The sequence below is a fragment of the Pleurodeles waltl genome, chromosome 11, assembly GCF_031143425.1.
Source record: "Pleurodeles waltl isolate 20211129_DDA chromosome 11, aPleWal1.hap1.20221129, whole genome shotgun sequence".
Lineage (NCBI taxonomy): Eukaryota > Metazoa > Chordata > Amphibia > Caudata > Salamandridae > Pleurodeles > Pleurodeles waltl.
In genome coordinates this window covers 448,490,675-448,515,048 of record NC_090450.1, presented here as the reverse complement: position 1 = coordinate 448,515,048, position 24,374 = coordinate 448,490,675, and the positions used below count along the sequence as shown (strand labels likewise).

The window sequence follows — 24,374 nt, the reverse complement described above, 5'->3', positions numbered from 1 at the left end:
TAAAGAATGGAACCCCCCTTTTAACTCCTGCTCTTGAGCAGGCGTTAAAAGTGACATAAAAAATGGTGCAAGGAAATCTCATAGATTTCCTTACGCCATTTTTTGGGCTCCCCTAATGGGGGGAATGCCCCCTTTGCATACATTATGCGTGTCACAAGCCTAATGTAGCACAAAGGGTTACAGAGTGGTGCTATGCATGCATTGCGCCACCGTGTAAATAAGTCACAGGGATTTCGGCCTCATTGGGCAACATTAATGTAAAAAATAATGACGTTAACATGGCGCAAGGTGGCGCTAGGGCATTATAAATATGCCACAAAATCTTCATTGTTTTACTATCTGACATTAGTTTTTTCCTTATTCCCATCTCCTTCCAGTTTTTTTTTGATTGAATATTTTGTTCATGAACATAAAACACTCTTTTAGACTGATTTGTACGTTATTCAATATTTTTTTACTTTTGAAAAAATTTCAAGAAAGAATCGCGACCAAACAAAAAGTGGAAAGGGTTTCTATACCTGTTCTAAGTGCACAAGTCTTCTAGTAAGCATCCTTACTTTCATTTGAATTACATGAAATGGTTAACTATTAAAAAAAATAAAAAAATAACTGCAAGTGTATTACCCCACGTTCAGGCTGCTCTATGTTTTTTTTTCCTTTATTCTTGCTTTTCTGTCATATGCCTGAAAAAAATATAAAGTTATCATCACTTCAGTTTGCCAAACCAGACCAATTGTATTTTCCATTGCTTGTTTTAGAGCATATGTTCACTAATTACTTAAGGGATAATTTAGAGTTTTGCGGCGATGAAGTACCCTCAAAGCCAAACTCTCAGTCACCCACCCACTCAACATACGGATATACCCTGTCCAATGGCCTGTTAGAGTACAGGCCACCGGAGGTAAGCCATACAACCATCGGTCTCATTTAGAGTAGACAGCCAGATGGCTTTTTTTGCTATTGTCACGTACAGGTAAAACCAGAAAGTGAAGATTAAAAAGTTAAAAAAATGACTCCACACCATGAGAGATCACTCTTTGGTGTGAGGGCCATTTGTTTTACATTTTTCAAAAACGAACTCCCGCTTCCAGAATCTGTTTTTGAAAAATGTAAATCTGTGGAAACGTTTTATGGCTGGCCACCATGTTTGAAGGAGACATCTGTCAAACTTTTCCAACAATGACAGAAACTGCCATGACTGCAGTTCCTGTAGATGTGTAGAGATTTCAGAGGGGGGTGACAGACCTCTAAATGTGGCCAAAGAGGTGTCCTTCAGGGCAACAGAGTAAAAAGTACTTTGTGATCCTGACAGACAAACTGTCTGCCAAACTGTAGCTCAGACCCTTGTTCTTTTAACACTTTAATAGAGAAAGCACCTCTAAGGTATGTGAACCACTCAGGTTTTTTTACCTGATTTGAAAAAGACCTTTCTGTGCAATGAATTATATGACTTTCAAAAGATAAAAATACAAACAAAAAATACATGTGAAAGATGAATAACCAATGTAGATTCGCCTGACTACCTACAAGTTTTTCAGGTATAAAATAAATAAAAATGTGTGTCTCAGACCACTTTTGATGAGACAACTGTATATAAAAAAAAGTCCCATAATAAAAATTGCTTACTAAAATGTAGAATCTATAAATTTGTGTCACAAGCGTTGTAGCTTACATGTTATGTATGGAAAAAGAAGTACCTCTTTTTTAGTCATTTTATTAAATTCAAGTTGCCATTTAGTAAAAAAATCCCTTTTCCGCACCTTAAGGAGAGAATTTCTGCACCATTCTCTTTCCTGTTTGTGTCCTACTTACTTCCTGCCCCTGTCTTGTTCTTTTATCTCATGGGGATTCCACTGTCCCATTTTTTGCCCTTGCTCTAGACCCCTTAGTAATTCCCAAATAAAGACTGTTGCCACTCCCTCTTTTACCACTTATTTGTTTTCTTTATCGTAAGTGCGGTGGGAGGTGTGGGAAACTAAGATGTCCTGATTACTAAATTCTTGCCCCTTTTGCCTCTTACCCTTGTTTTTTTTTCTTTTTTTTAGTCTGGCGGGACAGCAAAACTGTCACCAGCTAGTTATGTGAGAGGGCCTTTGATTCCATCCACTTGTTGGGAGCCAGGAACATACGTGGCAGATGTTATGTGCTTTCCCCAAAACATGTGTGCACTCAACACAGCTGCAATTGTTTTATTTATCCAGCCGCCTGAGCTTGAACATTCATGGGTACACACATGACTGTGTAATGCTGTAAAAGTGTCTTAGCGAACTAAACTAGTTATTGTGTCTCACCTTCTCTGGCAGCAGCACAAGTGGGAGGTGGGCAGCCACAAAGAACATATACCATTCCATGTGATGTTGAATTTGTGTCTGTTTTATTCCAATTGGGTCGAAGTATGAATGCAAGAATGAGTCAGTGGATATATAAATGAAATGATGAGTGACAGAGTACGTGTCATGACCTATTTAGTGCCTAAACTCTTAAGTGACACAAGAGGAACTTTTGTTCATAAGCCTGACCTATTGGCATTGCCAGTGCTTGATTTTCTTAAAGTATATATGTCTGATCTCCGCCAGGAGGTGGAACAGTAGCACGTTGGAATAGATTTGAGATGAGCTTAGTTATAATCACTCTCTACATGAAAAATAAGAAAAATACCCCCCTTCCATACACTGAGAGAAAAAAGTGAGTGGGGAACCAGATGTTGTTTTTTTTTGTTTGCCCTCCTACCATGGCATTGCGAACAGGGCAATCTTTGTTGGCCAAAGGTGTTCCAAAGCACTTTAGCTGAAAAAAGCCTTATGATGCCCTGGGAAATTCACAGTTTCCCAAGTGAGACAGGACAGAACCACCGGTGCATCTTAAGTCTTAGCCTGCCTGTCAAACCACTAAATTAGGCCATTAGTCTTGAGAGGCAGTGAGCACCGTACATAAAAGTGGTATGAAGTATAATAGAATATTGGTGGTATAGTTTATGGTACGCTTCACTCTATAAATCCTAATATACAAGTCTTTAAATAATATATTTTTTTTAATTATCTTTATTGGCATTTTTAATAACACAACAATGTCTTGAAATCATATTTAATGGATTTTAGCACTTAGTAACAAAGGTGGATGGTAATAGAAGTGTTCTGCTTACTGCTTTTACTTGGGGCTTGAAGTAAGATGGTAGTGATGAAGGCCTATGCACTAGTTGTTGGCAATGATATGTGAATCTGGGCACTACCCTTGAGAGAGGTGGGAGGTTGGGGTTAAGAAGCCAGTTATGGGGAATTGTTCAGACTGACAAGCACTGGGTGGATGTATGATACTACAAGCTGAGTCCTGCCATGGGCTGAGCTCTTGAAAGGAAAGAAAGAGTGAAGCAACACAATGTCAAATGCAGTGGCCACTCCAAATAAGTTTCACAGTAATCAAACCATTTCAGTAGTTGCTGTAATCACTGGCTCTCTCTTGGGACTAACGGTGTGTCTCGCTTGGATGGGGGTTCCTTTCTGGGCCGTTCCTGTCTTGTAAAAGAAACTTGGAAAAGTCTTCAAGAGTATGAATATTCTCCTGTGGGATTTCAGCTGGATTTGAAGAAGAGTATGTACAGCAGCACACAATGTGTGGGTGAATCTGGGGGGTATATCTGGCCCATGCATGCTTTACATTTCTATCTGGTAGAATGAGGTAGGTTTCATGGCAGACAGAGGATTAAAACAGGAATGTTGCGTTTTCCCTGAATACATTCATCAAATTGTGCACATTCCTGTCTGGAGAGCTCCAGATGTTCCCTTCGTATCAGAGTGATTGCCACGCACTGGTTGGATGTATGATACTACAAGCTGAGTCCTGCCACGGGCTGAACTCTTGAAAGGAAAGAAAGAACGAAGCAACACAATGTGGAATGCAGTGGCCACTCCAAATAAGACTCACAGTAATCAAACCATTTCAGTAGTTGCTGTAATCACTGGCTCTCTCTTGGGACTAATGGTGTGTCTCGCTTAGATGGGGTTCCTGTCTCGTAAAAGAAACTTGAAAAAGTCCTCAAGGGTATGAATATTCTCCTGTGGGATTTCAGCTGGATTTGAAGAAGAGTATGTACAGCAGCACACAATCTGTGGGTGAATCTGGAGGGCATGTCTGCTCCATGCATACTTTACATTTCAGTCTTGTAGAATGAGGTAGGTTTCATGGCAGAGGAGGAATGTTGCGTTTTCCTGAATACATTCATCAAATTGTGCACATGCCTGTCTGGAGAGCTACAGATGTCCCCCCACTATCAGGGGGATTGGCATACTAGAGAGCCAGTACCCAAGGGAAACTGGCTTATCAGATCCAGGTGTACTGAGCATGTCATAGAAAGAATCCCTCTGGGTGTAGTGATAGCAATTATTTTAGTGATTTTATGAGGGCCAAGTGACATAAGAAAAAAATCAGGACTTAATGTCCAGTTCCATTGTGTTCTTACTCTATTTTTCTGATCTGTTTTGCTGGTTTTAGAACTCTGGGAACTTTACCACATCTGACCACTGCTAAAGTGCAAGTGCTCTCTGTCTAAATTGGATTGGTGATTGGTTTATCCAAGATTAGCATATCTGAAGCATATCTGATTTACTGGTAAGTCCCTAGTAAAGTGCTCTATATGTGCCCAGGGCCTGTAAATCAAACACTACTTGTGGGCCTGCAGCACTAATTGTGACACCCACATGAGTAGCCCTGTAAACCTGTTTCAGACCTGCCACTGCAGTGTCTGTGTGTGCAGGTTTGTACTGCCAGTTCGACTTGGCAAGTGTACCCTCTTGCCAGGCCCAAACCTTCCTTTTTACTACATGTAAGTCACGCCTAAGGTAAGCCCAAGACAGCCCCATGGGCAGGATGCAGTGTATTTAAAAGGTAGGACTTGTACTGGTATGTTTTGCATGTTCTGATAGTGAAATACTGCAAAATTTGGTTTTCACTTTTGTAAGGCCTATCTTTCCCATAAGGTAACATGAGGATTGCCTATTCACAGGCTGTCAAAACCAGTTGCAAGTGTGGGTTTTCACTGGGAGCAGATACAGATATGGAGTTTGGAAACTCTGACCTCACAATTTAAAAATATATCTTTTGGTAACGTTTGTTTTTAGATTGTAAGTTTGAAAATGCCACTTTTAGAAAGTAGGCATATTTTTTGTGCAACTATTTTGTGCCTCTGCCTGACTTCTGAATACACGTCTGGGTCAGACTGACCATTGGGCTGTTTGGGAATTCACTCTAGACAGTCACACAAAGGGAGCTAAAGTGTGTCCTGCATATCCTGATGGGTCTTCCTGGGCTAGGCTGGAGGGAGGAGCTGACACTTGCAACTGAATAGGGCTGTGCCTGCTCTGACACAAAGCAGTATCCAACCCCCTAGAGTGTGTCTGGGGACAGGACAGGGAGAAGCAGGGTCTTGTACACTACAAAGACTTTCCTTTGAAGTTTTTCCTACTTCAAAGGCAGAAAAGAGTATAAGTACTGGACTGCTGACCCCACAACTTCAGAACACTTGTGGATTGAGGATACTCAGCCAGGAAGAAGAGTTGGATGCTGTAGGAGGAACTGCCACTTTGCAGGTTGCTTTGCTGTGCTGGCCTGCTGCTTGCTGCTTCTGTCTTAGGAGTGAAAGGAGAGGACTTGACTTTCTACATCTTGTTTTCCAAGGTTCTCCAAGGGCTTGAACTGAACTTGTCTTGTGTTGTGAAGTCTCGGGGACATCATAGACTTCACCTGCCAGTGCCTGGGCTCCTCTGTTGAGAACCCTAACTTGTCAAGTGGTGCCAAATCTGGTCTCTGGGCCCTTGGAAGTGGAAGCTGGTAACTTGAGTGAAAATCCATGCACCGAGGCAGCTGCAGCAGAAAACGTATCGCAGAGCCTGCATCATGGCTGAACAATTGATGCAGTGCCTGGCTTACAGCTGCAAAGTTGACGCATTGCCTGCTTCAGCGCAAATCCATAATTGCCGTGCATCTGGATTTTCCATGCAGCATCCTTGGGTGTCATTTCTCTTCATTGGCGCTACTCCGCAGCCAGGAATGAACACATCACTAGTCCAGCGGGAAAATAATCAATGTATTCCCTGTCCAGCGTGAAAATAATTGACGCATCGCTTGCTTTTCCAATGCATCATCTCCTTTGCAGCCCATGTCATCTTTGTTTTTGATGCATCCAAGGTTCTGTGTGTTATAAGGATACAACCACTGATTTGTCAGGAATAGGACTCTTTTAACCTTTAAAACGTGTTAACTTTTTGACATTTTCGTCTTGGTTTACTAAGATAAATATTAGCTATTTTACTAAAGTGGTGTTGACTAGTTTTGTGATGTTTTCACTGTGTTACTGTGTGTACAAATACTTTACACATTGCCTCTGAGATAAGCCTGACTGCTTGTGCCAAGCTAACAAGGGGGTGAGCAGGGGTTATATGAGCTGTCTATCTCCCTTACCCTGACTAGAGTGTCTTAAAATATAACTGCAAATATTGGACTGTTTACAGAGGAGGGCTATCTCTTTAACCTTTTATTCCCATGTAAACATACCGTGCCCCATCCCATCTTTTGAGCACAAATGAAGACGCGTTTCCACTTAACCTCTATATTAGAAAAAAGTGGGTCACCCGTCTGTTTTTGTTGATTTCGGAAAGAATAGACATGGCTCTGAAACATGATTTTAAGATCTCTACCCACCCTTGCAAAAATTCTGAGACATTGTCAGTGTTTAAAAGCACCAAATGCCGAGAGCTGCATTTTGAGATTTAAAGTTTCAATCCTTACAGCTTCCTCCAAGACACATCATTCGGTTTCGGACCTGTTTCTATTTGACTAGTCCCTCAACTTAGAGTTATTCTTTAATTTGTGGTTCTAGCATAACCCATAGTACAGAACACGCTTTAGATCATCCCACCTTATACCTCTTGATCTATTTCCTTTTCCCTTTTTCGTTTAGATGTAATAATTCAGTTATGCCTGTGACGCTGTCGGCTAGTTTGTTATGACATGCATTTTACACCTGATCAATAGTCTTTTTGGCCAAAAATGTCAGCAGTGACATATGCGTGACTTGTACTATCTCGAGCCTTTTAATGCCATGAGCAGTAATGGGTGGGCTCTTCTATCCCACAGTCTTTGTCCTTAAACCGGAATAAAGTGACACAATAATCTAGATTGATAGAATAAGTGGGGCTTTTTTTTAAATTACTCTGAGCCAGAGAGAGCTTAGCATCATCTTGTGCCTTCTTATTGACAAACATTTCACTGGGCTTTGTAGCGTAGAAGCAGCATTTGTAACCCATTTTATTATTTCCATGAATGAATGCAAGCTGTGGTACAGGTCGTTCGCTGCTGTTCAAGACCCTTTCAGGGAGATGACACAGTCATCTACTTTCTCCTTTTCCTGGTCATAGACCAGCAGCAGCGGCTCCTCTGCAATGGCGGACGAGATTTGCCCCAATGGCTCAGAGCTAACGACTGAAAAATAAAGCGATTTTCACTACTGATTTAGTTTTCAGCTGCTGGCTCAGAGCTAGCGTGTGCAGGGAGGGGCGGGCCGTGGGAGGGTGGAGGAAGGGTGAAGTGAGGTTCTTAAGTACACATGCCAAACAAACATGCACACTTAGGTTTCTCCAACCCAGCTGTATTTGACAGCTGGGCTGGTGAAACAGAACAGACTCCCTGTGCGTGAGCAAGCAGTAAACCAGCCCACTCAGGCAGTTCCCCATGGTGCTCTCATGCCTAGTAATAGCATCAGAGCAGCACGGGGATTGCACAGGGAGTCACTGAAGCTTCTGGGACTAGGAAGAGGCGTGCAATGCGGCCGGCAGCACCAGGTAGGTTTGAATTTCTTTAATTATTAAACTCTTCTGGGACCTCCCCGCCTACATTCTCCCCCCGCACACTTCCCCCACACCTCTTCACCCACTCCACTATTCTTCAAGTGCGTTGGCCTCCACTATAGACCAGACAACCATAGTCCCCCATAGTTTGCTGATGAATTCCATGTACAGTGGTCTTTCATCTATCAGCACTTTGATTGGAATGTAAACAGTGAGACAGCCAATCAAATTCTGAAAATTGCTCTCCATGACTACCGATACAAGCTCTCAACTGCAAACTGTTATATCAACAGTTACATCAACAGTTATATCATCTGGTCCTCAAACTGTGAGCTCTACCTGGCCTGTTGTCCTTAGAATGGATCTTGTGATCTTGTGAAAGTTGTGAACAGTCTCCTCCCCATGTTACTGGTTATTAAGGCCTTTACTAATGCAACAGCCCTTCCAATGACTAACTCGCTGAGAATTGTAAAATGTTTTTACCATTTTTAGGGTTGAGCGCACAAATGTTCTAGCCTGCTGTAATCCCTCTGTGGGCTTCTAACCACGCCCACCACTTGTCCATCAGTTTCGTTGGTTTGTGCGCTTGCTTATTAAAAATTGCTTGATTTTATTTGTGAAAGGCATTCATACGTCATGCCTTTTCTGGTGTTTAGTCCTCCTCGAGCACACCAGTAAACTACTGAAAACTAATGAGGGTCCATGTTTTCAGCATGGTTTCTGGACTACTTTTTATTTTTATTTCCTATGCAGCGCGATCTCAGTGGGCAAGTTGAGCGCTTTGCGTGGCATCAACACTGTTACATGGATAATTGCACTTTTGCTTATAGGTTTGACTGCAAGCAAACTTCTGTGTCCTTTTGTGCGCTCCATCATGCTCACAGCGTGGCGCTTTAAATTGACTCGCTTATGTAAAACTATTACTTTTCATTTTATGTGGCCATAAAGTCTGGTTAGGACTTTACAATGCTAATAGGCTGTAAGTCAAGCAACTTGGGGACCCATTGCATTGCAAATGCCTGTTTAATTAAGTCACTATCCACTGGGCCTGATCCTCCGTCATTACTCAGTCCTATAGTTCTCCTGGTAGAATTCTGTGCTCAAATAAATAATTGTGAAAGCTCTTTGTTTTCTGTTTCCCTTTTGAAATAAAGCTGCTAATGACTGTTAGGTGTTGATCATGAGGGAATGTAGTGTTTTTTATACAAAAGAACAGATCATCACAAAAGCCAAGCTCCCTTAGATGGACTTTTCTCTGCTTTCCTGGCTTTGCAATGACTACTGTGACATGCCTCATAATGGCATGACATAAACATTCCGAGACCTGTTCACGTTCTCTTGGTAGATCTACCCTTAATACAAAATGTCACCCCTGAATATCTAACACCTTCTAAAGCTTGTTAAATTCACTTTACACATAAAGGGGAACAAATATTTGTTAGGCCACAAACTTAGGTCTGCCGTGAGAGAGTCACAGGAATTCCAGAAATAAGTTCAATAATGTATAAGTACAAATATATCAATGTAAATACAAATGCAAACAAAGGCAAGAAAACAGTTCATGTGTGTAAGAAACTGGGTTATTTGTTGAGGGGGTGGAAGCCCCATTAAGGCAGCAACTACAATCCTTGTCAGGATCAACCACAAATGTCACAAAATTAGCCTGTGTTTAACCCTCTGATAACTTGGCACAAAAGCTGGCAGGTTTAACTTAGAGGCAAAGTGTAAAGTATTTATAGAACAAACAAACAGTAATTAAGTGAAAACACATAAAAGAAATATGCCAAACCAAATTTGAAAAATATAATTAATTTTTCAAAATAAATTCATACCAAAACAAAATTCCAATCAGTAGAATTTTAGAAATTCCATTTTGAAGTTTTTAGTGAAAATAGCACCTCGAAGCACAAATTGCCACTTGTGGTCATCTGGCCATTTTAGAACATGGGAAAGTCACAAGTTCAGGCTGACCAAAATGAAATATGGGCCAGATAAAGGGACCAGATAAGTCCAGCTGAAAATTTACCTTTAAGTCTGGCTCAAGAGTTCTGTTCATGTTAGGGGAGGCAGCGAGGAGAAGGCTGGGCATCGGGATGATCACCAATGTAGTGCAAGAGCAGGTCAAGCATTGTGAATGGTTGTCACTATCGAGTGAAGAGTCAGTCAGGCACCACAGACGGTCATTGCTGTAGCCACACACTGGCTACTTCATGGGCTTTCGTTTCTATAGCAGAAAATGCAGGTCTCACATTGTCAGTCATGACTGTTGATGGGAATAGTGGGTCTTACTGGAGCTCAGTGTTGGTGGCCGTAATGGGCAGCAGAGTCTTGGCATGAATGGGCCTGTTTACGAGGAGACCAAACTTCAGGATTTCCACCTTTATACACCCTAATGCCAGCCAAGATCTAGGACATGTGAGCACCTCTTGGGAATCAGGGATTCGCTCCAGCGTAGACCAGCAGGGCTTTGGCAGGTCCATATGCTGGTCGAGGCAGAACCAGTTGTAGCAGGTCAGCTAAGCATTTGAATGGAAGCCTATGAAACATATGTATCCCTATATCGTCCACAGGCGGTAGACCAACTCTACATTAACTCAGAGTAACTCTGGATGGTCCAGGGTGAAGGCAAGCAGGTCCAATCTTCCTTCTCAGATAGCAAGGCAGTCTTCAGGCAGTAGGGCAGTCCTCTGGCAGTGGGACAGACCTTCTTCTGTAACTTCGTCAGGTCCAGGAGTGTTCTGGTGATTGGCTCTGGAGGTTCAATATTTATAGCAAGCTTTCTGTTCCGGGAATCCCTGTCCTACCCCCACATCTGGTTCTGAAAAGTTCTTTCTGAATCCTATGTCAAGGCTCTAAACTGTCGGGGGTGACAACTGACAGGGCAAGCCTTTTGTCAGGTTCATTTTGTGTGTGAAGGAGGCTATATCCAGATGATGGGCCCTAACCAGGGTGAAGCCATGCCTGGGTTCCTTGTGTACCTGCCTGCCTTCTGGGGCTGAAGCATTTCCTACAGGTGGAACAGGTGGCTTTCCCAAGTGGAGCTGAAGAGAGCAATGTGGCTAGATTGGCAGCACTGAAAGCCTCCATTCCAGCTAGGACCCAACTGACCCAAATCTGGAAGGTAGCAGGCGTATTGAGCAACACTCAGAACTGGAAGTGGTCCTCTGGGGTGGATAATGCAGACCTCTCCTTAGCCCCTCAGTTAAGGCAATCTGCCTGTACCCTCATCTCAGTCAAACGCGCTCAGGAACTTGGTACTTCTTAACCGGTTGATGAGTTCATCAGCTTGAGGGATGGGGCCATAGTAACTGATTGGAGCACTCTGTTGTCCGCACAGAACTGGAGTTCTGGTGTGGTTACCGGTGGGGTACCCTTGGGTACCAGAACCACTGGAAAGGACCAAAGGGCTGTTATACTTCATCCTTAATAATGGCTCTCGCTTCGTCAGACAGCCTGTGAATTTAGTTTTGTCAGGCATTCTGTCCCTGTTGTCAGTATTGTGGGTAAACATAGTGGTGAGTCTTGAGGTTAGTGACAATGATGAAGCAAACTGCTCCCAACAATTGCCAACAGTCCCTGTGTTGATCAGGGGTCAGGATAGAGGAGAGGACACCTCCTTCCACTGACCCACCCTGATCCTTGTGAGATAGCAGGTCAGAGAGAGGGTCACTGTTCCACCCCTTCATCTGTTACCAGGGGCATAATCACTTCTGAACTCTCAAAGTAAGCTTGAGGCAGTTCACATTCAGGACCCTTAAGTGGTTCCTGGGTGTGTTGAGGTCCACCCAGTAGGGGACCTCACCCTTCCTATCCTTGAACTAATAGGGCCCATCCCATTGGACCTTTATGTCCCAGGGCTCCATAACCCACACCTTTGGGGCTAGTTGGTTCCCCAGAGTGGCCTCCTGTTCACAGGGGTGCTTCATCACTTCTTGGCTGGCCTCCAGGTTATCACTACACACAGAAACAGTTCATCTGGGGCCTGAATGCCAACAGGTAGCTCACTACATCCTAAGAGTGTTTCTTTGGAGCATCTTCCTACCCCTCGTTGACAATACAGAGAGGTCAATGCTTAGGGTGACCAAATAGAAGTTCAAAAAGACTGAACCACACTCCCATACGAGGACCTGCCCTATAAGCAAAAAGAAGGCATGGCAAAAGGATGTCCCACTTATGCCTCATGGTTTCTGGTAGACACTTAATCATACCTTTCAGGGTCTTGTTGATTCTCTCAATACACCCATTTGTCTGTGAGTGATATGGTATGGAGTACTTGTAGGTGAACCCACACTTATCCCACATGGGCTTCATGTAGGCAGACATAAAGTTAGTACCTCGGTTTGACACAAACTCCTTCAGTAAGTCCACTTGAGTAAATATGCCCATCAGTGACCTGGCCACTGCAGGTGCAGTCAACACCCTTAGAGGAGTGGCCTCTGGGTACCATATGGCATGGTGCACCAATACCAAGATAATCCTGTTGCCTAGGGCAATTGTGGTGTCAAGAGGCCCAACAATGTCAGTACTCACCCTTTTAATTTGTGTTTCCACAATAGGGAGTGAAGGCAAGGGGAGGGGGAGGCTCTGCCTGGGATGCACCCCTGCCTCAGTTTCCAAACCAGTCAACTTGGGTAGGACTCCAGGGCAGCAATGTCCTCCCATGCAAGTTCGGGGTATCACCCTCAGGCTCTGCTTCCTTCCGTACCGTTGAGTCCTGGGTGGGCTTCCCACTGATCCTACCCTTTTTCTTTTTGGCAGGTACCTGGGTCATTTTGCCAGGGTCCAGGTCGTTTTGACTTCCCTCTCTCTCTTCCCTTTTCTCTGGAGTGGAACAGCAGGATGTCTTTACCTCATTACAATCTGAACACTGAGATAATTTTAGGTTCACTGAAACTGTTAGTGTTCAGGAAGGAGGGATTATAAGCAATTTAAGTGACATTCAGGACATGCAGAAGCATGCAAGAGCATGCAAGCCATACCTCTAGAGGGGAATCGAATGAGGCTGAACTGCCTCTTCCATGGCCCGCCAGCACCCATCACAACTGTCAACTCCGAATCTGCATATTACCATTGGAATGTACTCCTTTCACACTTGTGGTAGAGGGAATTCTCACCATTGAAGGAAGGAGTATATGAGGACTGTCAAAGTCTTATCAACAAAGCTGCCTACCTTTTGTATGAAACATGCAGATGGTCATCCAGAAATTCATAATAAAATCAGTATGGCCCGTTGGGTAAACTGGGTGTGTACATCTGTGAAAACTGTAAAGGGGACTGTGTTGTCCTAAATTTCAAGGGCCGAGTTTGTGCCTGTTTTCTTCTATTGTGCATAAGTATCTTGCCCTCAAAATATTCTACCATATGGACCAGCTCCTTGAGTTCCTTCTATTAACCCCCGAAGTTGGGTGTATGGAGTTGTTCAAGCCAAAAGCCCCGGCTTAAAACATTATCTATGGCCCGTTATTTATTTCAAATTGATTTGAAGCTCTGTCAAGCCTTTCAGAAAATGATTGACGCCGGAAGCCAATTATCCTGGACAGAGAATCTGGCGGGATGGAACTCAAAGATAAATCTCTTGCTTTCTCCCAGTCACCAGTTTTCCTGAATACTGCTTTAATCCAAGATATGCAAGACCAGGACCTGTGTTTTTTTGTCCTGGAATATTGTGGGGGTCCGGCAGAAGCTTCACAATGAAGACTGGTTGACTTTTATTCGAAATTTTAGTGTAATATGTTGCCAGAAGACATAGGCGTTTGATTCAGTCTTTATTGATGGCTTAAATCATATTTTCCCTTTGCAACCTTGTCTTCTGCAAGCAGAGGAAAGGGGGGGGTTTGCTATTTTTGTTTCATGCTCCATTCGAAATTTGGAGGTTGAAACACTAGCTTCTGACCCTTATTACCAAATTTTAAGTCTTAACTTGTCAAACTGTTTTAATGTGATTTTAATCCATTTTTATTTTAATTGTTTCTCTGCACAGTCTGTAGGGCTAATTCAGGATTTGGGGAAGTTATTATCAGAATTTGTGTTTTATAGGAACCAACATAGGTCAATCATATGGGCTGGTGACTCAAACATTGCCAAATGAATTCACAGTGGGAACCACATTTGCGGGTTCTCAATTGATATAGGGGTAGAAATAAGTCATTTTCTGCACTCTGCGTATGGTGAAGCTTTGAATACGATTGTTCTCTCTTGTGACCTGTTTTTCTCCTCAGATGTTCACATTAAGGCAATTGATAATCCATGACCTTTGTGGGTAGAGGCAAAGGCACTACGATTGATTTTGTGATTTTGTCATTAGATTTGGCTCAGAAGTTCGATGGCTGGGAAATTTGTACTCTCCCTGTTAGCAATCACAACCCTATTGCTTTAGATGTTTTCGTTTGCTTACACTCTGGTACACCAGTTATGTCAAAGCCCATAGTTTTTTATAGTGCAAACAAAGGGGTTTGCATCAAATGGGCTAACATTTACCCAAATAGGTTTCCGAACGGCCTGTACACTGAGGCCACTAAAGAAATTGCTTATTTTTTATTACCTAATGGTGAACCAAATAAGATCAGGGAAACCTTTGTTGCCATTTTTGAAATTGTATCAAGCTTGTTAGTTAAGAATAAGCCACCAAGGACCACTATACTCATGCTTCACCCTGATTGTACTGCAACATTAAAATTCCCTAAAAATGCTACTAATAAGATCCACCGTGACACTGAAGAAATCAGGAAAGCTAGGAAAAATAACAAAAAAGCTAGTGAACACAGGAAGCAGGAAATTAGAGCAAAGGTGTGGGAGGACCTGGAAAATGCTGCCCAAATGAAAGATAATAAATTATTTTGGGAAATAGTGAATCGGCCATTTTTTATGGAAAGTTAGGCTACTGGAGTAGAATTCCATATTCTCGAGTGGGACTGGGTTGAGCATTTTTTCCAAATCTTAAATCCAGCTGATCAAGGTAGAGCTTATGAAACAGGTAACTGGGCAGAATTTCCCAATATAAATGCACAGAGGGTAATAGAATGTATAGACCTAGAATCCATAACAAAGATCAGCTAGCAGGAACGAGCCCGGTCCCGATGGTGTGCTGACAGGTTTAATTAAGCATAATGTTGCCTTTAGGGACACACTAATCAGAAATGTTCTAAGATCAGCTGTTAGGGTAATTTTAATTGATTCCCGGTGGGAATCCATAATTGTGCCTATTTTTAAAAAAGGAGTTCGAAACCCCCTTGCTTGTTACCAGCCGATATCACTAGTAGATTCATCTGCCAAAAAATTGGAGCAAGTTATCCTGGGTAAATTAGAGGGTTGTGCGGAGGCTAATTCCTTTTTTTTACCAGCCCAAAAGAATTTCAGACCAGGTCTTGGGACCGTGGAGCTAGCTCTCAACCTAACTTTAGTTCTTGGAGAGTATGTCAAAGCCAGGGGAAGTGCCATACATATGGGTTTTATAGACCTCACCTGTGCTTTTGACTTGGTAGACAGGGACAGACTGTGGGAACTTATGGTACAGGCAGGAGCAGATCCCCCAGTGGTGGATTTAGTATGGCTGCCACATTGTGATACAAGCACAAAGGTGCGTTACACCCAGTCTTGGGATTGTACAAAGTCAATAAATTCACAAGCATGGTCAAACAGGGATGAATATTGGCCCCTTTTTTGTTCTTTTTTATAATAAGTCCCCGGACGACTTCTTAGTTTCTTGTAATAATGATGTTACGAAAATTGGCTCTCACGCAGCCCCTGTACTTCTTCATGTGGGCAATGTGGTCCTTTTAGCTTTAACAGCAAATTGTTTACAGAGCCATTTAAATGGTTTCAATGTTTTTATGTCTAAATCAAATCTTAAGGTGACCCATAATAAATAATTTATTAGGACATGTGGACCGAGGAACACCAGATCCAAACAGTTTTACATGGACAACACTCCAATAGGCAACGTATCTTACTGTAAATATTTTGCCATCTTATTGGATGCAAATGGTTCGTGGGACAGGCTAGTTATACAAAGACTGAAGAAGATGAAAGTAGCATGCAATGCAATTTTTAAGTTTGCTAAAAGGTTAGGCCATTAGCCTGTCAAGGAAATGATTAAGCTTTACAACAGCAAGTGTTTGTTAGTTGGTGGATGTAGAGCTGGAGTGTGGGGTTCTGCTGGCCTATGGAATTTACAGACAGATGAAAATAAGTTTTTGAACAGGCTTTTAGCCATTCCCAAAACTTTCCCAAGTCTTATTGCACATTCAGAATTGGGTTTAGGCTTTGTGGAAGATCAAGTTGACACAAGGCACATATCGCACACATACATAAATTTCAGTTTGGTGTCTGTATTCTTTGCCAAATTAATGCTGACACCACAATTATGTTACATTCACAATTGTCAAACGTCCATGTGCGCATGGCAAAGGCACCTGTACCTATGATGTTTTGCTTCCAGTTTTGTATATAAGCCAGTATATGTATGTGTGAGTGCAATTGGATTGGCAGATTAAGGTGGAGGGAGCTAGAGTGGGTGATGTGATTGTCAGATTGTGTGTCACTTGTGTATGGGTCTGATGTTGTGTATGTTTGGTTGCGTCCTGTGTGCAACATTCAGTTGAGTGTTATTGTTGTGTGATGGTCAGTGTCATGAATTGTGTAGTTGTGATTTTGTATGAGTGTGTTTGTGTAGATGAGTGTATAGTTGTGTTGGTTGTCATGGTTGTGTTGTGTGTGGGTGCAGTGCCAATAGTGTGTGTATGTATGGCAGTGTGTGTTTTCGACATGTACGTATTGTGCTGAAAAGCCAATGGATAATAGTGTGTATGTAGTGTGTTGTGTAGTATGTTGTGCAGGTGAGCACATATGGCCAAGGTACAGTGTGTGTGATGTGTGTGTGTGTGTGAGACTTACCTCTATTCCATAGCCACTGCCATTGTTAGATGTCCATTGGGTTCCGCAGCAGCGTCCCTCCGTCAGTAATGCGCCGCCAGAACACCTCCTGCTGAACTGTTACATCTAAATATATAATCGGTGGGAACCCTCCAGCCTGTCGGCTAGGAAGAGCTCTCCGTAATGGCGGTCTGTGTCTCAGCCGCAACACATCTAAATACTGTGGTTGGAACACCATCTACTTGATGGAGTACTTGGGTCCACTGCTGCTGTGGCTTGGCGGTAAAACAGTCACAATCTAAATCAGGCCGTAAGCGATTAGCCTAGAATCACAAGGTTTTGGGCTGAGGTTAGGATAAAACCTGATTCCACAGCTCCAAAGTCAGTAGTTATAAGTGCTAGGTCAAATCCTCTCCCTTGACTCCCTTGGTCATTATGGCTGATGGATAGAGGCCCGACACAGTAACAGGTCTAGGCACCTTGCAGATAATAGACGTGCCACAATTCAGCACCTTGACCTAATCACATATGCTTGTTAGCTTCACTTGCACTTCATGTGCACCCTCATCTTGAACTCGGACAGGTAAATCTTGCGAGGGCCAGTAACTAGCATTATTGTCTTTCTACGTGGTCAGTATTTGAACTATATCATCCACAAACTGTGGTTTATCCAAAATTCGATTGGACACTTGTCAGTGGATCTCAGACCTGTCTACCTCACACATTTGACCACATGGCCTCTTCTGGTTTGCCTATAGGTCAGACTGCGTTTTCTGCTTTCAGCATTCTCCTAAACCGAGGCCGACATGGAAGGCAGGCCTGGAAGCCAGTGCAATCCGGGCAGCATGATCTTAAAACAGCACTCTCCTTATTGATTAACTTCTAGATGTGAATTAATCCAACTGAGGATAATCGCTGGCTGAAGTAAATGTTTTTCAGTTTTTGAGCGCAAGGGCCGGATGGGGAAGACAGTAAGTTTTATAAGTCCCGCGGATAGATAAACAATTTTTATCACAGGCTAAGTAAAGATGAGATGCCGCTGTCCTGTGCTTGTTTCGCTAATGCGTTTTGTATTTATTGATGATAATGTTCTTTAATTTAAGGGCTCTTTTCTGTCTCTGGAAAACAGCGTAAATCTGGCAAATGGTGTTAATTGAATAGGCTTGAATTTATGAGGCAATGACGACAGTCGCCTCGTTCTCAGCAGAGGTGTCGCGCGCGCCAAGATGCAAGGTCATTTTTCAAGTGCTGCACAGCCCTTGCAAGATTTAAGGGTGGTGGAAGACCGTAGATAGGCCAGCAGTGTTTAAAGGAATATGAAGGGTCATGGATCCAGTCACAAGCACTGGTGCTGCGGTAGCTTAAACAAATACTTGAACCGCATGGCAGCTGTAGAAACCGTGCTTGAAGTGACTGCCCCAGATACAAGTCAAAATAACAACATGGTGGAGAGTGCAAGGTACGGCATCTGTTCTGTGCGCTGATAACGATAACTATGTTTTTTCAGTGAATATATATACCAAAATAATATACGTTTAGGCTTAAAGTCGCACATAAATTATACAGAAAAGCAAGAAAGGATCTGGGTAGTTCCTGAGTTTAGGGTGGAGAGCTGCTCCTGTATAGACCACCTTACAACATTCAAGATTCAGAGGCCCGTATTTATACTCCGTTTGCGCCGAATTAGCGTCGTTTTTTTCGACGCATATTCGGCGCAAAACTAACGCCATATTTATACTTTGGCGTTAGACGCGTCTAGCGCCAAAGTATGGGCAAATAGCGTCATTTTTTTGCGTGAACGCCTTCCTTGCGTTAATGAGATGCAAGGAAGGCGTTCCCGTCTAAAAAAATGACGTCGACGCAAATGCGTCGTATTTATACTCCCGGGCAAAAATCACGCCCGGGAGTTGGCGGGTCAAAAAACCACGCATTTGCGCCACTATTTAACGCCTGGGTCAGGGTAGGCGTTAAGGGGCCTGGGGGCTCAAAATGAGCCCACAGGTGCCCTCCCCTGCCCCCAGGGACCCCCATGCCACCCCTGCCCACCCCAGGAGGACACCCAAGGATGGAGGGACCCACCCCAGGGACATTCAGGTAAGTTTAGGTAAGTATAATTTTTTATATTTTTTAATTTTTTTTGGTGGCATAGGGGGGCCTTATTTGTGCCCCCCTACATGCCACTATGCCCAATGACCATGCCCAGGGGACATAAGTCCCCTGGGCATGGCCATTGGGCAAGGGGGCATGACTCCTGTCTTTACTAAGACAGGAGTCATTTAAATGGTGTCTGGGCGTCGAAAAAAATGGCGCAAATCGGGTTGAGGCGCTTTTTTTTGCCTCAACCTGACTTGCCCCATTTTAAGACGCCCTAACGCCATTTTCCCCCTACACCGGCGCTGCCTGGTGTACGTGGTTTTTTTCCACGCACACCAGGCAGCGCCGGTCTGCTTGCGCCGGCTAACGCCATTCAATAAATATGGCGCCCGCATGGCGCTTCAGAATGGCGTTAGACGGCGCTAAATTTTTTGACGCTAAACTGCGTTAGCGCAGTTTAGCGTCAAAAAGTATAAATACGGGCCAGAGTGTGGCTGGCATTGCAGGGTCTTATATGTAAGAGCTGCTGTCCACCTAAACTTGGGAAGACTCACTGAAAAAAATAACAAAGGTTTTCAGGGAAATTATAGTTAGATTCTGAATTTATTCATACAAAACCATATAAATTTACAGTTAAAGTATGAGTTCTTTCAAGTAACTTTAACTTGTGCCCTACGGTAACTATAACTAGCGCCCTCGCCATTCAGTTTTCTTCTAAATAGTTTTATTGTAACTGTTGCAGTGATAATATCAAGGATGCCGTACAAGATCTCATCAATGATATAAAACATGGAGCTGTGCATGGCAAACGAATGAATACATCAGTTTATGAATGGGTCTGTAGTTTCTCTTTCAAATTTTTTCCTAATTGTAAATATTTTGGGAATAATTTGCAAAAATTCTCGAAAATGTGTGAATTTTCGCAAACACCAAGCATGGTGCTGCAAAATTATTTTAAAACCAGAATTTGTCCCTCACACACCTGGCACCAGGGTACCTTCACCCTGACCCCTTATGCCACTTTCAAAGTAGGATTTCCACCCCTATGAGACTATGTCCCATGAAATAAAATGGCAGCTGCAACTTTGTAGTCAGGTTGCGGTCAGCCAATCACAGTGCTTCTTTTTGCATGCGGATTCACGAAAATGTGCTAATTTTTGTAAAATCTTTGCAAAGTCGCCGAGGCTAGAGATATCCAAATTTGGATTTCCCTAAATTTCTCAAAAAATACTATATGGATTTACACCAAATATGTGAAAGCAGAATCTGCGTGCCTTAAGCTACCTTTCTGCCAAATTTGGTGTAATTCTGTTCAGCACTTTGGGCTCTAGTTGTGTATAAATGTCCTATCGGAATTAACTTGGAAAATCAACTTTTTTGACACCCTTTTTCTCAGCCTCCGCTTGACAGATCACCCTAAAACTTTCCATGTGCAACAAGAATCACTGGGGCCCTTTTTTGTGGAAAATTTCATGAAGATACATCAAACAGTGCCAAATATACCAAAGATGTAAAGTCAAAAGGCACTTTTTTTCTATGGAAACGTGGTCCTAACTATAAGTATCTACCTAGTGGCAACTGTCACTAGGTATATATATATATATATATATATATATACAGATTCACAGGTTATAATATGGTGTTTATTACTAGTGTTATGTGTAGGGAGGGGCCATAACTCATGAGAAGCAAAGCCTCAAGTCATTAAGAATGGCAATACATAGCACATTATACTCTGCACATAAATGGTTTATTCTGTGGCACATTATTCGTGTGTATTTGTTATAGGAAATGTATTCAACCTAAAGCAGGGTGGAAGGGGTTAATTTGTGCAGCACTGTAAATGCACTCTCAAGAGATATTTTGACTATTAGGGGAGTTGCTGGTTATCTTATTAAGTCACATTTTCACTGCCATGCAACTGAAAATAAATGTCGCCAAATAAAACATGTTGGGCCTGATTCACAAAGGTAAACGTAGACTTTTGGTTTACACCTTTTTGGTATTCACAAAGGTAAGTCATCATTAGTATGTTTACATCTGCACTTGAGGCAGAATCTCGGCACCCGGAGTGTACTCTCCACACCTGGAGTGGAATCTAAGCACTCGGGCGGATCTCCACCCTAAGTTCGGAGATTCTGCCCGAGTGGGAATTTAAAGATACAAGATATTATGATTCATTTTCAATGAACTGATTTAATCGCTTTTGCTCTAGATATGGTCGGACATCTGTAGAAATAACTGCTGCACATGAACAAACCATCATGGCACAATCCATACACGCAGATGTGCAGAGAGTTACTTGATATTTAATACCATTGAAGAGGGTCTGGATGGGGCATCAAAACCCATGGCCACTCGCCCCTTTCAGCTCTGAAAGTGGAGATGAATCAGACTTTGTGCTGTTCCCATTGGATCTCTCCTTTCTAGTCTAAAATTTAACTCCACTTGCGTTACACCGCCTCCTTTTTTCACACCTTCTTTTAAATTATCACCTGTGTACCCTTGCTCTTTAAACCCCCTGATAATTGTGGAATTTATTTCCCCCATAAAGGCTTCTTTGGTGCTGTAGTTTCCATGGGCACAGAGTAATTCTCCTTAGGCAGGGGCATTAGAAATATGAAATTTTGCAGCTGTGGCATTTTCACACAAAATTATTAATTTTCCACATATTCCGTCATCTGCTGCAAAATCTGAAAATGCTGCAAAAAATTGTTTCTAGCCTGAACGGATCAAAAGTTACTAAAATGCAGCAGCACATGCTGTTATGCAGTGGAAGCCCTTATCAAAGGTTGGCTGTCATGTTTCTGTTGTGTATCTCTGTATTTGGGTGTCAAAATGTTATCAATGAGATAAAACCGTTGCACACACAGTGGTAACAAATGTGAAAAATGCCAAAATAATGAGGTAATGCTAACACAAATTGTGTTACATTGGGCCACATAAATTACCTTTTCTTGCCACTTAATTTGGTCAATTCTGACTCATAATTTAGTCTTCCTCTGCTGCATAATTCCAGTGCCTCTTCCATGATGGTATTGTGCACTTCAGAGGGCTTGGGTGTTAGCTCTGTGCATGTAGAAAGCTGTATACTGCTGTGGGATTTTCAAATAAACATGTCTCTAAATGCACATTTATTTATATATCATGCGTAACCAATATCACAGATCACAGAATCTATCACCTCCAGGTCCCTCCAGTCCTCGTCGGATTCATTACTAATGGAGATAATTACTGTCTCCACAACAGAAAAAAAGACCACAAGGAATGCTGGAAACTCCCGCCCCACCTCCTTCCACTAGGAAGAATTAAACACGTACTTACCCAGCATTCGTTCTGTTCTTTTTTCTATCCACAATAAAATGGAATGAGGAGTGGATGGGGCTGCTCTTGTGGGGCTGGAGGGGCATCCGTGCTGGTTTTCAGACACCCTCCGGCTTGGAAGAGATTGGCGGCTGACAGGGAGTCGCATGTTGGTGAAGGCCTGTGTGGCCAATGGTCGAGCCTGTTGTTCTGGGTTGAGGGTGCACTTCTGGCATGTCGGCATGTCTCTTAGGCTGCTGGTCAGTCTGGGGCAGTGCATCTGGATGATGTCTGCTGAGAGTTCGGGAGTGGTGGTTGGGCCCTGCTTCTGGGCCTGCCTGACTTCAATTGTGACGTCCTGTTCCTGTTCAGCACTAGGTGGACTGGGCCTGCGCTGGTGCTGCAGTGACTGCGTTCCTTCATCTTGGTAGTAAGAACACCTTTTTTAGTGCAACCCAGGGGTATGTACTGCATAGCAGCTGTTTCGTGCATTTCTGGCCATTTCTGACGCTGTGATTGCTTTTTGGGCAGTATTGTGAGGGGCTTTCTGTGCTGTGCCACGGGGAAGCATTCTCATAAGACAAAGCATTTGGTGGAGTCTTCTTCCTCCACTTCATCCTCAGCTTCCTCTCCTTCATCCCCCAGGACTAAAAGGCATAGTGAGTCTAAGGATGCATGTTTGTGCACACTCATTTGGGAGTCCTTGATGGAGATGGGGGGTTACTGACAGCCTAGGAGTGTTATTCCTGCTATGGCCTTGCAGTCTTCACTATCAGATGAGAAGGGGCCTGGTCCTGATGAGCAGAAGGTGAAGTATGTCTCCAGGGAAGTGTTGCCTGACCTCATAAGGCATGTTAAGGCCAACATAGGGATCCCTGAGAAGGAGGTGCCTGAGACATCATCTGGGTCCTTGATAGTCACTTTCAAAGCGCAGCCCAAGTGGATGTGCCCGTTTGCCCGTACATTCAGGAGGTTCTCGAGCAGGAGTGGAGGGATCCTGACAAATTTAGATACTGGTTAGAGAGAGAACCTGCAAAAATTGAGAAATCGCTGAGAAAGGCAATTTTGCTCAAGTTGAGATTTTCTCTACTCAAGGCGCCAACTCTCTCATTCATAAACAGTATTTGATGCTTGTAGGAAAGTACCATCTTGCCTGGCATGTTACCCCCATTTTTCACTGTATATATGTTGTTTTAGTTGTATGTGTCACTGGGACCCTGGTAACCCAGGGCCCCAGTGCTCATAAGTGTGCCTGAATGTGTTACCTGTGTAGTGACTAACTGTCTCACTGAGGCTCTGCTAACCAGAACCTCAGTGGTTATGCTCTCTCATTTCTTTCCAAATTGTCACTGACAGGCTAGTGACCATTTTTACCAATTCACATTGGCTTACTGGAACACCCTTATAATTCCCTAGTATATGGTACTGAGGTACCCAGGGTATTGGGGTTCCAGGAGATCCCTATGGGCTGCAGCATTTCTTTTGCCACCCATAGGGAGCTCTGACAATTCTTACACAGGCCTGCCACTGCAGCCTGAGTGAAATAACGTCCACGTTATTTCACAGCCATTTTACACTGCACTTAAGTAACTTATAAGTCACCTATATGTCTAACCTTTACCTGGTAAAGGTTAGGTGCAAAGTTACTTAGTGTGAGGGCACCCTGGCACTAGCCAAGGTGCCCCCACATTGTTCAGAGCCAATTCCCTGAACTTTGTGAGTGCGGGGACACCATTACACGCGTGCACTACATATAGGTCACTACCTATATGTAGCTTCACAATGGTAACTCTGAATATGGCCACGTAACATGTCTATGATCATGGAATTGCCCCCTCTATGCCATCCTGGCATAGTTGGCACAATCCCATGATCCCAGTGGTCTGTAGCACAGACCCTGGTACTGCCTAACTGCCCTTCCTGGGGTTTCACTGCAGCTGCTGCCAACCCCTCAGACAGGCAGCTGCCCTCCTGGGGTCCAGCCAGGCCTGGCACAGGATGGCAGGACAAAGAACTTCCTCTGAGAGAGGGTGTGACACCCTCTCCCTTTGGAAAATGGTGTGAAGGCAGGGGAGGAGTAGCCTCCCCCAGCCTCTGGAAATGCTTTGTTGGGCACAGATGTGCCCAATTCTGCATAAGCCAGTCTACACCGGTTCAGGGACCCCTTAGCCCCTGCTGTGGCGCGAAACTGGACAAAGGAAAGGGGAGTGACCACTCCCCTGACCTGCACCTCCCCTGGGAGGTGTCCAGAGCTCCTCCAGTGTGCTC

General features: G+C 43.4%; 1 protein-coding gene across 1 annotated transcript in view; it reads left to right on the top strand.

Annotated features, from left to right (window-relative positions):
* Positions 1-24,374, top strand: part of LOC138265111 (calcium-activated potassium channel subunit alpha-1-like) — an 82,395-nt gene that overhangs the window by 23,174 nt on the left and 34,847 nt on the right. The window lies entirely within an intron of this gene.